Here is a 12,084-nt window from a genome sequence, read left to right as displayed (position 1 = left end):
CCCCTGTTTTAAGTAATTATATGCAGCTGTATTTATGATGATTACTTAAATAAAATCATATACCCACAGCACACTAAACAATGCTCAGCCAAATCTTTGTTCAGAAATATGGAAGGAAGGATATGCTGTGACTGGATCAAGAAGACTCATTACATGAACAAGTATGTCTGCTAATGAAAGCTCACATTTTGCTGTCTAGGCAAATAAAATTAATTCAGTTTCATCAGTTAGTCTGATCGACTTACTGTCTAAAGATGACGACCATCAAAATACTTTATGCTTTATAAGTGAAGTGCTTGAAGCAGACATGTTCTCTAGTTTCTAATTTAGCTTTACAGGTGCCATGTCAAAAACAGTCTACTATGGATGAGAATATCTAAGAATGGTTTGTAATCTCAAATAATGTTACTTTAACAACCTAATTTCCGAAATTAAGCAATATAGGAACAAAAAGAGGATGTAGATGAAGATGAAATGGGGGATACGATACTGCGTGAAGAGTTTGACAGGGCACTGAAAGACCTGAGTCGAAACAAGGCCCCCGGAGTAGACAACATTCCATTGGAACAACTGACGGCCTTGGGAGAGCCAGTCCTGACAAAACTCTACCATCTGGTGAGCAAGATGTATGAAACAGGCGAAATACCCTCAGACTTCAAGAAGAATATAATAATTCCAATCCCAAAGAAAGCAGGTGTTGACAGATGTGAGAATTACCGAACAATCAGTTTAATAAGCCACAGCTGCAAAATACTAACACGAATTCTTTACAGACGAATGGAAAAACTAGTAGAAGCAGACCTCGGGGAAGATCAGTTTGGATTCCGTAGAAATACTGGGACACGTGAGGCAATACTGACCTTACGACTTATCTTAGAAGAAAGATTAAGGAAAGGCAAACCTACGTTTCTAGCATTTGTAGACTTAGAGAAAGCTTTTGACAATGTTGACTGGAGTACTCTCTTTCAAATTCTAAAGGTGGCAGGGGTAAAATACAGGGAGCGAAAGGCTATTTACAATTTGTACAGAAACCAGATGGCAGTTATAAGAGTCGAGGGACATGAAAGGGAAGCAGTGGTTGGGAAGGGAGTAAGACAGGGTTGTAGCCTCTCCCCGATGTTATTCAATCTGTATATTGAGCAAGCAGTAAAGGAAACAAAAGAAAAATTCGGAGTAGGTATTAAAATCCATGGAGAAGAAATAAAAACTTTGAGGTTCGCCGATGACATTGTAATTCTGTCAGAGACAGCAAAGGACTTGGAAGAGCAGTTGAATGGAATGGATGGTGTCTTGAAGGGAGGATATAAGATGAACATCAACAAAAGCAAAACGAGGATAATGGAATGTAGTCGAATTAAGTCGGGTGATGTAGAGGGTATTAGATTAGGAAATGAGACACTTAAAGTAGTAAAGGAGTTTTGCTATTTGGGGAGCAAAATAACTGATGATGGTCGAAGTAGAGAGGATATAAAATGTAGACTGGCAATGGCAAGGAAAGCGTTTCTGAAGAAGAGAAATTTGTTAACATCGAGTATAGATTTAAGTGTCAGGAAGTCTTTTCTGAAAGTATTTGTATGGAGTGTAGCCATGTATGGAAGTGAAACATGGACGATAAATAGTTTGGACAAGAAGAGAATAGAAGATTTCGAAATGTGGTGCTACAGAAGAATGCAGAAGATTAGATGGGTAGATCACATAACTAATGAGGAGGTACTGAACAGGATTGGGGAGAAGAGGAGTTTGTGGCAGAACTTTACCAGAAGAAGGGATCGGTTGGTAGGACATGTTCTGAGGCATCAAGGGATCACCAATTTAGTATTGGAGGGCAGCGTGGAGGGTAAAAATCGTAGGGGGAGACCAATAGATGCATACACTAAGCAGATTCAGAAGGATGTAGGTTGCAGTAGGTACTGGGAGATGAAGGAGCTTGCACAGGATAGAGTAGCATGGAGGGCTGCATCAAACCAGTCTCAGGACTGAAGACCACAACAACAACAGGAACAAAAAACACTGGTCCACATAGTACGTAAGGAACAATAGTCTTATGTTGTAACAAAATTAGATGTTGTCTTCTGTTTTTTAGAGAAGAAAACTGTTATTTTTGAAACTTTTTCATGTTGCACAAAACTGAAAAGCACGATACCATCAAGACGAACTGTTTGGATAGTGAACTGAATTCTGGTTGAGCTCTGTAACAACAGTAACACTGACAATAGTGGGGCAAAGCAGTTAAAGCTGTGAGGATGACATTAAGAGTGCACTGCTATGACAGATGGAGAAATGCTGCTGAACTTTGGCACACACAATTGATTGAAGTAGATGACACCAGTACAGTTAGTACATTCTCCCAGGCACACAAAGTGTGGTGGCTTGGGGAATACCGAAATAAATAACTAAATCGTCAGTATAAATTTCGAGGGTGTTAGCTCAGCAAATATAGACGTAAACTGTGCAAAATATCTATTATACATTACTGGCCATAAAAATTGCTACACCACGAAGATGACGTGCTACAGACGCGAAATTCAACCGACAGGAAGAAGATGCTGTGATATGCAAATGATTAGCTTTTCAGAGCACTCACACAAGGTTGGCGCCGGTGGCGACACCTACAACGTGCTGACATGAGAAAAGTTTCCAACCGATTTCTCATACACAAAGAGCAGTTGACAGGCGTTGCCTGATGAAACGTTGTGATGCCTCGTGTAAGGAGGAGAAATGCGTACTATCACGTTTGCGATTTTGATAAAGGTCGGATTGTAGCCTATCGCAATTGCAGTTTATCGTATCGCGACATTGCTGCTCGTGTTGGTCGAGATCCAATGACTGTTAGCAGAATATGGAATCGGTGGGTTCATTCGGGAAATTCGGAACGCCGTGCTGGATCCCAACGGCCTCGTATCACTAGCAGTCGAGATGACAGGCATCTTAACCACATGGCTATAACGGATCGCGCAGCCACGTTTCGATCCCTGAGTCAACAGATGGGGACGTTTGCAAGACAACAACCATCTTCACGAACAGTACGACGACGTTTGCAGCAGCATGGACTATCAGCTCGGAGACCATGGTTGCGGTTACCCTTGACGCTGCATCATAGACAGGAGCTCCTGTGATGGTGTACTCAACGACGAACCTGGGTGCACGAATGGCAAAACGTCATTTTTTCGGATGAATCCAGCTTCTGTTTACAGCATCATGAAGGTCGCATCCGTGTTTGGCGACATCGTAGTGAACACACATTGGAAGCGTGTATTCGTCATCGCCATACTGGCGTATCACCCGGCATGATAGTATGGGGTGCCATTGGTTACACATCTTGGTCACCTCTTGTTCGCATTAATGGCACTTTGAACAGTGGACGTTACATTTCAGATGTGTTACGACCCGTGGCTCTACCCTTCATTTGATCCCTGCGAAACCCTACATTTCAGCAGGATAATGCACAACAGCATGTAGCATGTCCTGTATGGGGCCTTTCTGGATACAGATAATGTACGACTGCTGCCCGTGCCAGCACATTCTCCAGATTTCTCACCAACTGAAAACGTCTGGTCAGTGGTGGCCGAGCAACTGGCTCGTCACAATTCGCCAGTCACTACTCTTGATGAACTGTGGTATCGTGTTGAAGGTGCATGGGCAGCTGTACCTGTACACGCCATCCAAGCTCTGTTTGACTCAATGCCCAGGCATATCAAGGCTGTTATTACGGCCAGAGGTGGTTGTTCTGGGTACTGATTTCTCAGGATCTATGCACCCAAATTGCGTGAAAATGTAATCACATGTCAGTTCTAGTATGATATATTTGTCCAATGAATACCCGTTTATCATCTGCATTTCTTCTTGGTGTAGCAATTTTAATGGCCAGTGGTGTATGTGCAAAAATCAGTTTTTATTGAGATTTTAGGCACAGGGAGTATAACATTATAACCCAAGTGTCGGAAAAAAAGGTCCAGAAATAGTGAAGTACTGGTATGTACAGGGCTATTACAAATGATTGAAGCGATTTCATAAATTCACTGTAGCTCCATTCATTGACATATGGTCACGATACACTACAGATACGTAGAAAAACTCATAAAGTTTTGTTCGGCTGAAGCCGCACTTCAGGTTTCTGCCGCCAGAGTGCTCGAGAGCGCAGTGAGACAAAATGGCGACAGGAGCCGAGAAAGCGTATGTCGTGCTTGAAATGCACTCACATCAGTCAGTCATAACAGTGCAACGACACTACAGGACGAAGTTCAACAAAGATCCACCAACTGCTAACTCCATTCGGCGATGGTATGCGCAGTTTAAAGCGTCTGGATGCCTCTGTAAGGGGAAATCAACGGGTCGGCCTGCAGTGAGCGAAGAAACGGTTGAACGCGTGCGGGCAAGTTTCACGCGTAGCCCGCGGAAGTCGACGAATGAAGCAAACAGGGAGCTAAACGTACCACAGCCGACGGTTTGGAACATCTTACGGAAAAGGCTAAAGCAGAAGCCTTACCGTTTACAATTGCTACAAGCCCTGACACCCGATGACAAAGTCAAATGCTTTGAATTTTCGGCGCGCTTGCAACAGCTCATGGAATAGGATGCGTTCAGTGCGAAACTTGTTTTCAGTGATGAAGCAACATTTTTTCTTAATGGTGAAGTGAACAGATACAATTTGCGAATCTGGGCGGTAGAGAATCCTCAGGCATTCGTGCAGCAAATTCGCAATTCACCAAAAGTTAATGTGTTTTGTGCAATCTCACAGTTTAAAGTTTATGGCCCCTTTTTCTTCTGCGAAAAAAACGTTACAGGACACGTGTATCTGGACATGCTGGAAAATTGGCTCATGCCGCAACTGGAGACCGACAGCGCCGACTTCATCTTTCAACAGGATGGTGCTCCACCGCACTTCCATCATGATGTTCGGCATTTCTTAAACAGGAGATTGGAAAACCGATGGATTGGTCGTGGTGGAGATCATGATCAGCAATTCATGTCATGGCCTCCACGCTCTCCCGACTTAACCCCATGCGATTTCTTTCTGTGGGGTTATGTGAAAGATTCAGTGTTTAAACCTCCTCTACCAAGAAATATGCCAGAACTGCGAGCTCGCATCAACGATGCTTTCGAACTCATTGATGGGGACATGCTGCGCTGAGTGTGGGAGGAACTTGATTATCGGCTTGATGTCTGCCGAATCACTAAAGGGGCACATTCGAACATTTGCGAATGCCTAAAAAAACTTTTTGAGTTTTTGTATGTGTGTGCAAAGCATTGTGAAAATATCTCAAATAATAAAGTTATTGTAGAGCTGTGAAATCGCTTCATTCATTTGTAATAACCCTGTATATGAACTGAGGTGATATTACTCATGTGTATGATGTGCACGATGTTCTACCGCATGAAAATACAGCGATTGAAGGTAAAAATACATGTGGTACTAAATGTGTAATTAATACTGAACATTCAAAAGAATGTATCTTATACAATCAGCGATTCGTATTCCAAAGAGTGATGCAATGAAACTTCGAAATGAAAATGCTGAACTGTTCGGTTATGTAAACCTACAAAAACCCTAAATAGTGAGGAAGAAACGGAGAATAATAGGTGTCAGAAGCAAAAATACTACAGCAATGGACTCAAGTGTTTGTGTCATGAAGTGCCCTGGTAGAAACAACGGTATTACTACAGGTGGAAATTATAAAAAAAAAATGGATGTCCAGAATCTCGAAAAAGATACACAGCCATAACTAGAGTCAGAATGTATTAATTCTTTCTGACAGTCATAGACGTCAGTACGCTAAAATTCTGAACAATTTTAATAACTCAGAATACTACATCTTTATGCTATAAGACCTACCACTGAGGTAAAGGATGTTTTCTGTAACATAGACGGGAAGACGCAAGAATATATGCAAAATGACAGTGTCATCATTCTAGGTCGGGCGAACGACATCACCAAGAAACTTAAGGATGTCAAATGCTCCCTAACAGATTCTCTTCAAAAGACATCCACACAAAAGAAATCTTGTGCACAATTCCACACAGATACGAATTACAAAAACTGAACAATAAAATCCATGCTGCAAACGAATTCTCAATCAGCACTGTCGAAAATTACGAACATCTAACGGTGATGGACGTCAATGCATTTCCCAGCAGAATCGGTTATACAAAGTATGGATTTCACATACGAATGGAAGGCAAAAAGAAATTGTGTAGCCATTTACAGCAGTAGAGACCAGTTTGCAAATACCAGCATTACAAATATACAATTCAGAAAACATGAAAGTGAAAACACAAGAAAAATTCACCGTGAAAACAGAGTTATCCAAGTCGGCAGTAATGAAAGAAAAACGAGGAGCCACGAGAAATAACCATAGAACACCATCGGCACTTAAAGAAGACAAAGCACAACAAAAGTCTCAAGAGTTAAACTAGGAAGAGATACCAGTACCTAGTCGAACAAAAGAAACTCAGTCAGGTTCTATGTCAAGATATGCTCAAGACAAAACAATAAAAAATGTGCAATTGAAATCTGGATCAGCATCACTGGACGCTGTGACAAGATCTTCCACATGAAAATGCAGGCCTACAGCCTATCACCAGGATTTTCTGTGGGCAGGAACGACAACAGCTCCAAAATAGCAGCCCACCAAAATACAACAGGTGCAGAAAATAAACTCCTTAAACCAAAATGAGAGGAGAACTTGGTGAGTAGCATCCCAAAACTTATCTACAGTCTAAAGCACATAACAAAGCCATATGAACTAATGGAAAACAGAAACTAGTACCTCTTAAAATATTAACACTGTAATGTACAGGTGATGTTTAATAAATGATTAGAAACAGAGCTAGTCCTTAAAACTAATTTGCAATTACTTGTTCCCTGTATCACTGAGCACTGGCTAACAAAAGGAAAAATTGAAAAACAACAGTTGGAGAATATAATCTAGCAAGTTATTGTTGTCGAAATCAAAGTAAGGGAAATGTTATAGCTATTTATGTAAAAAAATCTGAACTACAAATCCGTCACAATACACAATGATACGCTAATGGAAAAAGATTTAAAGTTTGCTATAACTGCCTTGACGGACTCTAACATACTGATACTGCATGTATACATTTCCTACTGGAAATCTCCAGACTGTCATTCATTCCCTTGATGCACCACTAAATAAACTTTATGCACTCAATAAAACTTTGCTAATATGTGGAGAGTTTAATATTGGCTTCCATAAACCTGTAAAAAACAAAGATGAGTTGCTAAATATTATTAATTAACTGAGAAGTGGACAGAGCTACAAGAAGACAATGACACTGACAACATGTTTAATTACTTTCATATAACAGTTCTCCACTATTTCGATGCTGAATTTCCACTGAATTCAAGGAGAATTGGAAACAAATCCATAGATTCGTTGGTGATAACAGGGATAAAAATCTCTAACAAAAAAAAAGGTTACCTGAAGAATTACATCTAAGTTTAGAACATACTAGTAGTATTACTGTGCTAGCTATAAAAAGTAATTCAAGACGCAAACAATTATTTAATAATGAATTAAAAATTGAATCTAATAATAAAATGAAAAACATTTGGAAACTTGTGAAAAATGAAACTAACAACAAACAACATGATATAAACAAAACTTTAAAACTAAATCTAAATGATGAGTTGTCAGAAGAACCAGATCAAATAGTAAATGCCTTTAATGACTAAGTCAGTAAAATACCTGGAAATTTGTTAAAGGAGAACTGCCATAGAGCCGGTACTAACACCCAGCACATGCAGAAACCACAAAAAGCATCAATGTTTTTCCACAAATCCTCAAACACTGAAGTGCTCACAGCTATGACATGACTGAAAAATAGATGCCTTAGTGGCAATGACAACATTCCATTCCAGTGCTAATTGTAAAGAAGTGTGGAGAATACATTGCAGAACCACTAACTCATACAATAAATGCATCCTTTAGTAATGAAGAGTTCCCTGCCCCCCTAAGATGGCTAAAGTTACTCCACTCCATAGAAAGGGACCTGAAAATGATGTAGCTAAATACAGGCCAGTAGTACAACACAGCACATTTTCAAAAATATTTGACATAGTCTTTTTCCCTAGACTGGAAAGTTTTCCTAACAGATTATCTTTAATGTCGAAGCATCAGCATGGATTCAGAAGTGAAGTGAAACGATTGTATGACATTGTTGGCCAGTAGGCCCCATCCAAGATGCAAGAAGGAATGCAAACCAGTGGTTACAATCACATTAGTCAGAGAGCAAAAACTTGAAAAGAAGTTTGAAAAAAAATTATAATGCTCGTCTGTGTACTGTGCACTCCTCTGAGGTGATGCCTCTTAGGTGTGGTGAACCACAGGGCTCCATTCTGGGGCCCATGCTGTTTTCACTAGGTATGTCTTGATCACATACACATGAAGCGTACTACAGGTCATACAACACTATTTGCTGATTTCACAAGTATTCTGATAACAAGTATAGACAAAGATTACTATCACCAAAAGATTGAACCACTTACATCATCACTGAGCAAATGCTTCAGTGGTAACAATCTCATTATGAATGTACAAAAAACAACTTATATTACTTTCAGCCTCTCATCTCAAAAGCTAGAAATCGCTGACATGCACCAAACAGCTGAAATCCATCCAATGTGAACTCTGTTAAGTTTACTGGTATATGGCTAGAAAAGTCTTAAATGGAACACTTATGTCAGTTACATCTCAAATAAGCTGTCAACTGTATGATATATTCTGAGGGTACTCAGCAAATCAGTCACAAAATTAATTCTTCTACTGGTATATTATTCATTGTTTCACTCCATATTACTGTATGGAATCATGTTTTTGCTGAAATCACCCTGCAGCAGAGATATCTTGAAAATGCAAAAAAAGACAATGCATATAATACTGCAATCCGAACACATAATGAAGCATGCAGAAAACATGTAAAGTGATTTGCCATTATGACACTGCCATCTGTTTCCACTTATAGCATCATATCATTAGTTAGGATCTATGTACTAAACAAAAATAGATAATAACATTAAATGAACACATTCATAGCTATGAAACAACAGCAATCTGACCAATACATGATTTAGTCCAGAACAACTGGTTACAAGAGACTGTACTACTTGTTGGGATATGGATGTTAAATAATTTACCAGATGAAATTAAAAGAACAGAAATGCCAAGTGGTTCACATACAAATTTTAAAAAAATCTTTTGAAGAAAGACTCTAACATTGTGAATCATAATTTGGTAAAAGGTTATAAATGCTAACTAATGTAACAAAAGATCACTTAGCCTAATACTTATATATAGTGCATACTTCTTTAAAGTATGTAATGAATTGGTCTGTATTTATTCCTGTTTTGCACCCCCCATGTAACATTGTTTTTAATAAGATTGTAAAAAGAAGTTGCAACCCACCTAACAAGTGATAATACAATGTGATGTCTGTTATCAACTTGTAATATTGCACAGACTTTCATGTAACAAATTAAACCTGTAACAAATTAATTGTAAAAATTGCTTGTAAAACGTACAGTTGACTTGTTTAGTATCATATGTGTAAACTGTACAATACTGTGATTTCTTGGATCAGTAAAATACAATAGAATACAGGAAGTATACTGACCAGGGCCCTAAATTTGTGTATTTAACTTTCACACAGATTAGAAAATTTTAATTTAGTTTCACCTCTCAGGGGAGTAGTTCAATCGTCCCCTCCCCCACCCCCAGCATCCAACCTTGTGTTTCATATACGTATAGTGACGATTTTGTTAACATATTTAGTTCTCTGAATTCGTTTCTACATAAATCTGTAGGCGATAATTCTGCTGTATCTGTACATTTGCAGCATTTCTCCAGAGCATGGTACTATATGATATTTGTGAATGCATTAGCCCATAGTACATTGTCAAGTAGGTTTTGTGCATTTATTGTTCTCGATTTTTTTGTATTATTTTATGACAAATTTTATTTACAAGAGTTTCACATGTCAAGTATCTATCCACCATCACATGCAGGAAGTTAAGACTTTCTGCATCTTTTATATCAGTCTTCAAGCTTGACAGTAATCTTGTTCAAAGTTACATTTACATTTTTTCTTGCATAATTTGCATATATGCGCTTTTGTTGATGTTCATAAAACGATTATTTTCGCTAAAGTAATCCTCCCATCTTTTTACATTTTGAGAAGCTTTCTTTTGGCTCTCTTGTTGAAGAACTACTGATTACAAATGTAATGCCATCTGCATATGTGACAGCATTTCGACCTGCTATTTTGGGCACACCATTTAAGTATATAAATGGAAAGTAGTGGATGAAATGCTGCTTCTCCAGGTACACCATTTTAACAAATTCAAAATTTAAATGGACATTTGTAATAATATTGTTAGCTTTATGTTTTATTTCTACACGCTGTTGTCAATTATCCATTAATGTTTACATGGTATCAGGTTCTTCTGCTCTTATACTGTAACACTGAAATTTTTCTAATGTTATGTTATGACATACACAATCTAAGGCTATTAAAATGTCAAGGAATGTACCACAGACTTACTTCTTTTCATCTAGTGTCTTACTTACAAACGCTAAAGCTAAACTATTGCTGTTTTGGTAGATTGCTCATTTTTAAATCAATGTTTTGCGTTGTTCGAAATTATGCATTTTCCACTAAAATGTAATATTGTCTTTAATTACACTCCCTACCATTTTACATAAGACTAATGAAACAGTTATTGGTCTGTAATTTCCTAGGTACTCCTTGCTGCCTCATCTGTATATAGGGATCACTTTACCGTTTTTTAAACACCTTGTAAACATTCCTTCTTCCAAACCTAGTTTATAAGAAGAGTTAGAAGCCTTAGTGCCCACTGCAGGCAGCATTCAGTTATTTTAGTCGATGTACCATGTAGGCCCTCAGTATTTTTTGTTTATAAACTGAGCATTATTTGCACTTACTGAAATTTACTTGTTGGGGAAAGGAATAAAGATTTTGTCTTATGAGGAATACTACATATGCATTTTTTGACAGAAGAGTATTGATTTATTAATTTGTCTACTGTTGTTGTTGATGTGGTCTTCAGTTCTGAGACTGGCTTGATGCAGCTCTCCATGCTACTCTATCCAGTGCAAGCTTCTTCATCTACCAGTACCTACTGCAGCCTACATCCTTCTGAATCTGCTTAGTGTATTCATGTCTTGGCCTCCCTCTACTATTTTTACCCTCCACGCTTCCCTCAAATACTAAATTGGTGATCCCTCGATGTCACAGAAGATGTCCTACCAACCGATCCCTTCTTCTTGTCAAGCTGTGCCACAAACTCCTCCCCAGTTCTATTCAATACCTGCTCATTAGTTATGTGATCTACCCATCTAATCTTCAGCATTCTTCTGTAGCACCACATTTCAAAAGCTTCTATTCTCTTCATATCCAAACTATTTATCGTCCATGTTTCACTTCATACATGGCTACACTCCATACAAATACTTTCAGAAATGACTTCCTGACACTTAAATCTATACTCAATGTTAACAAATTCCTCTTCTTCAGAAACGCTTTCCTTGCCATTGCCAGTCTACATTTTATATCCTCTCTACTTCGACCATCATCAGTTATTTTGCTCCCCAAATAGCAAAACTCCTTTACTACTTTAAGTGTCTCATTTCCTAATCTAAGTCCCTCAGCATCATCCGACTTAATTCGACTACTTTCCATTATCCTCGTTTTGCTTTTGTTGATGTTCATCTTATATCCTCCCTTGAAGACACTGTCCATTCCGTTCAACTGCTCTTCCAAGTCCTTAGCTGTCTCTGACAGAATTACAATGTCATCGGCGAACCTCAAAGTTTTTATTTCTTCTCCATGGATTTTAATACCTACTCCGAACTTTTCTTTTGTTTCCTTTACTGCTTGCTCAATATACAGATTGAATAACATCTGGGATAGGCTACAACCCTGTCTCACTCCCTTCCCAACCACTGCTTCCCTTTCATATCCCTCGACTCTTATAACTGCCATCTGATTTCTGTACAAATTGTAAATAGCCTCTCGCTCCCGGTATTTTACCCCTGCCACCTTCAGAAT

Source organism: Schistocerca nitens, chromosome 3, assembly GCF_023898315.1.
Source record: "Schistocerca nitens isolate TAMUIC-IGC-003100 chromosome 3, iqSchNite1.1, whole genome shotgun sequence".
NCBI classification, from domain to species: domain Eukaryota; kingdom Metazoa; phylum Arthropoda; class Insecta; order Orthoptera; family Acrididae; genus Schistocerca; species Schistocerca nitens.
The sequence above is the reverse complement of the archived record's forward strand: the minus strand, read 5'-3'. Positions refer to the sequence as shown.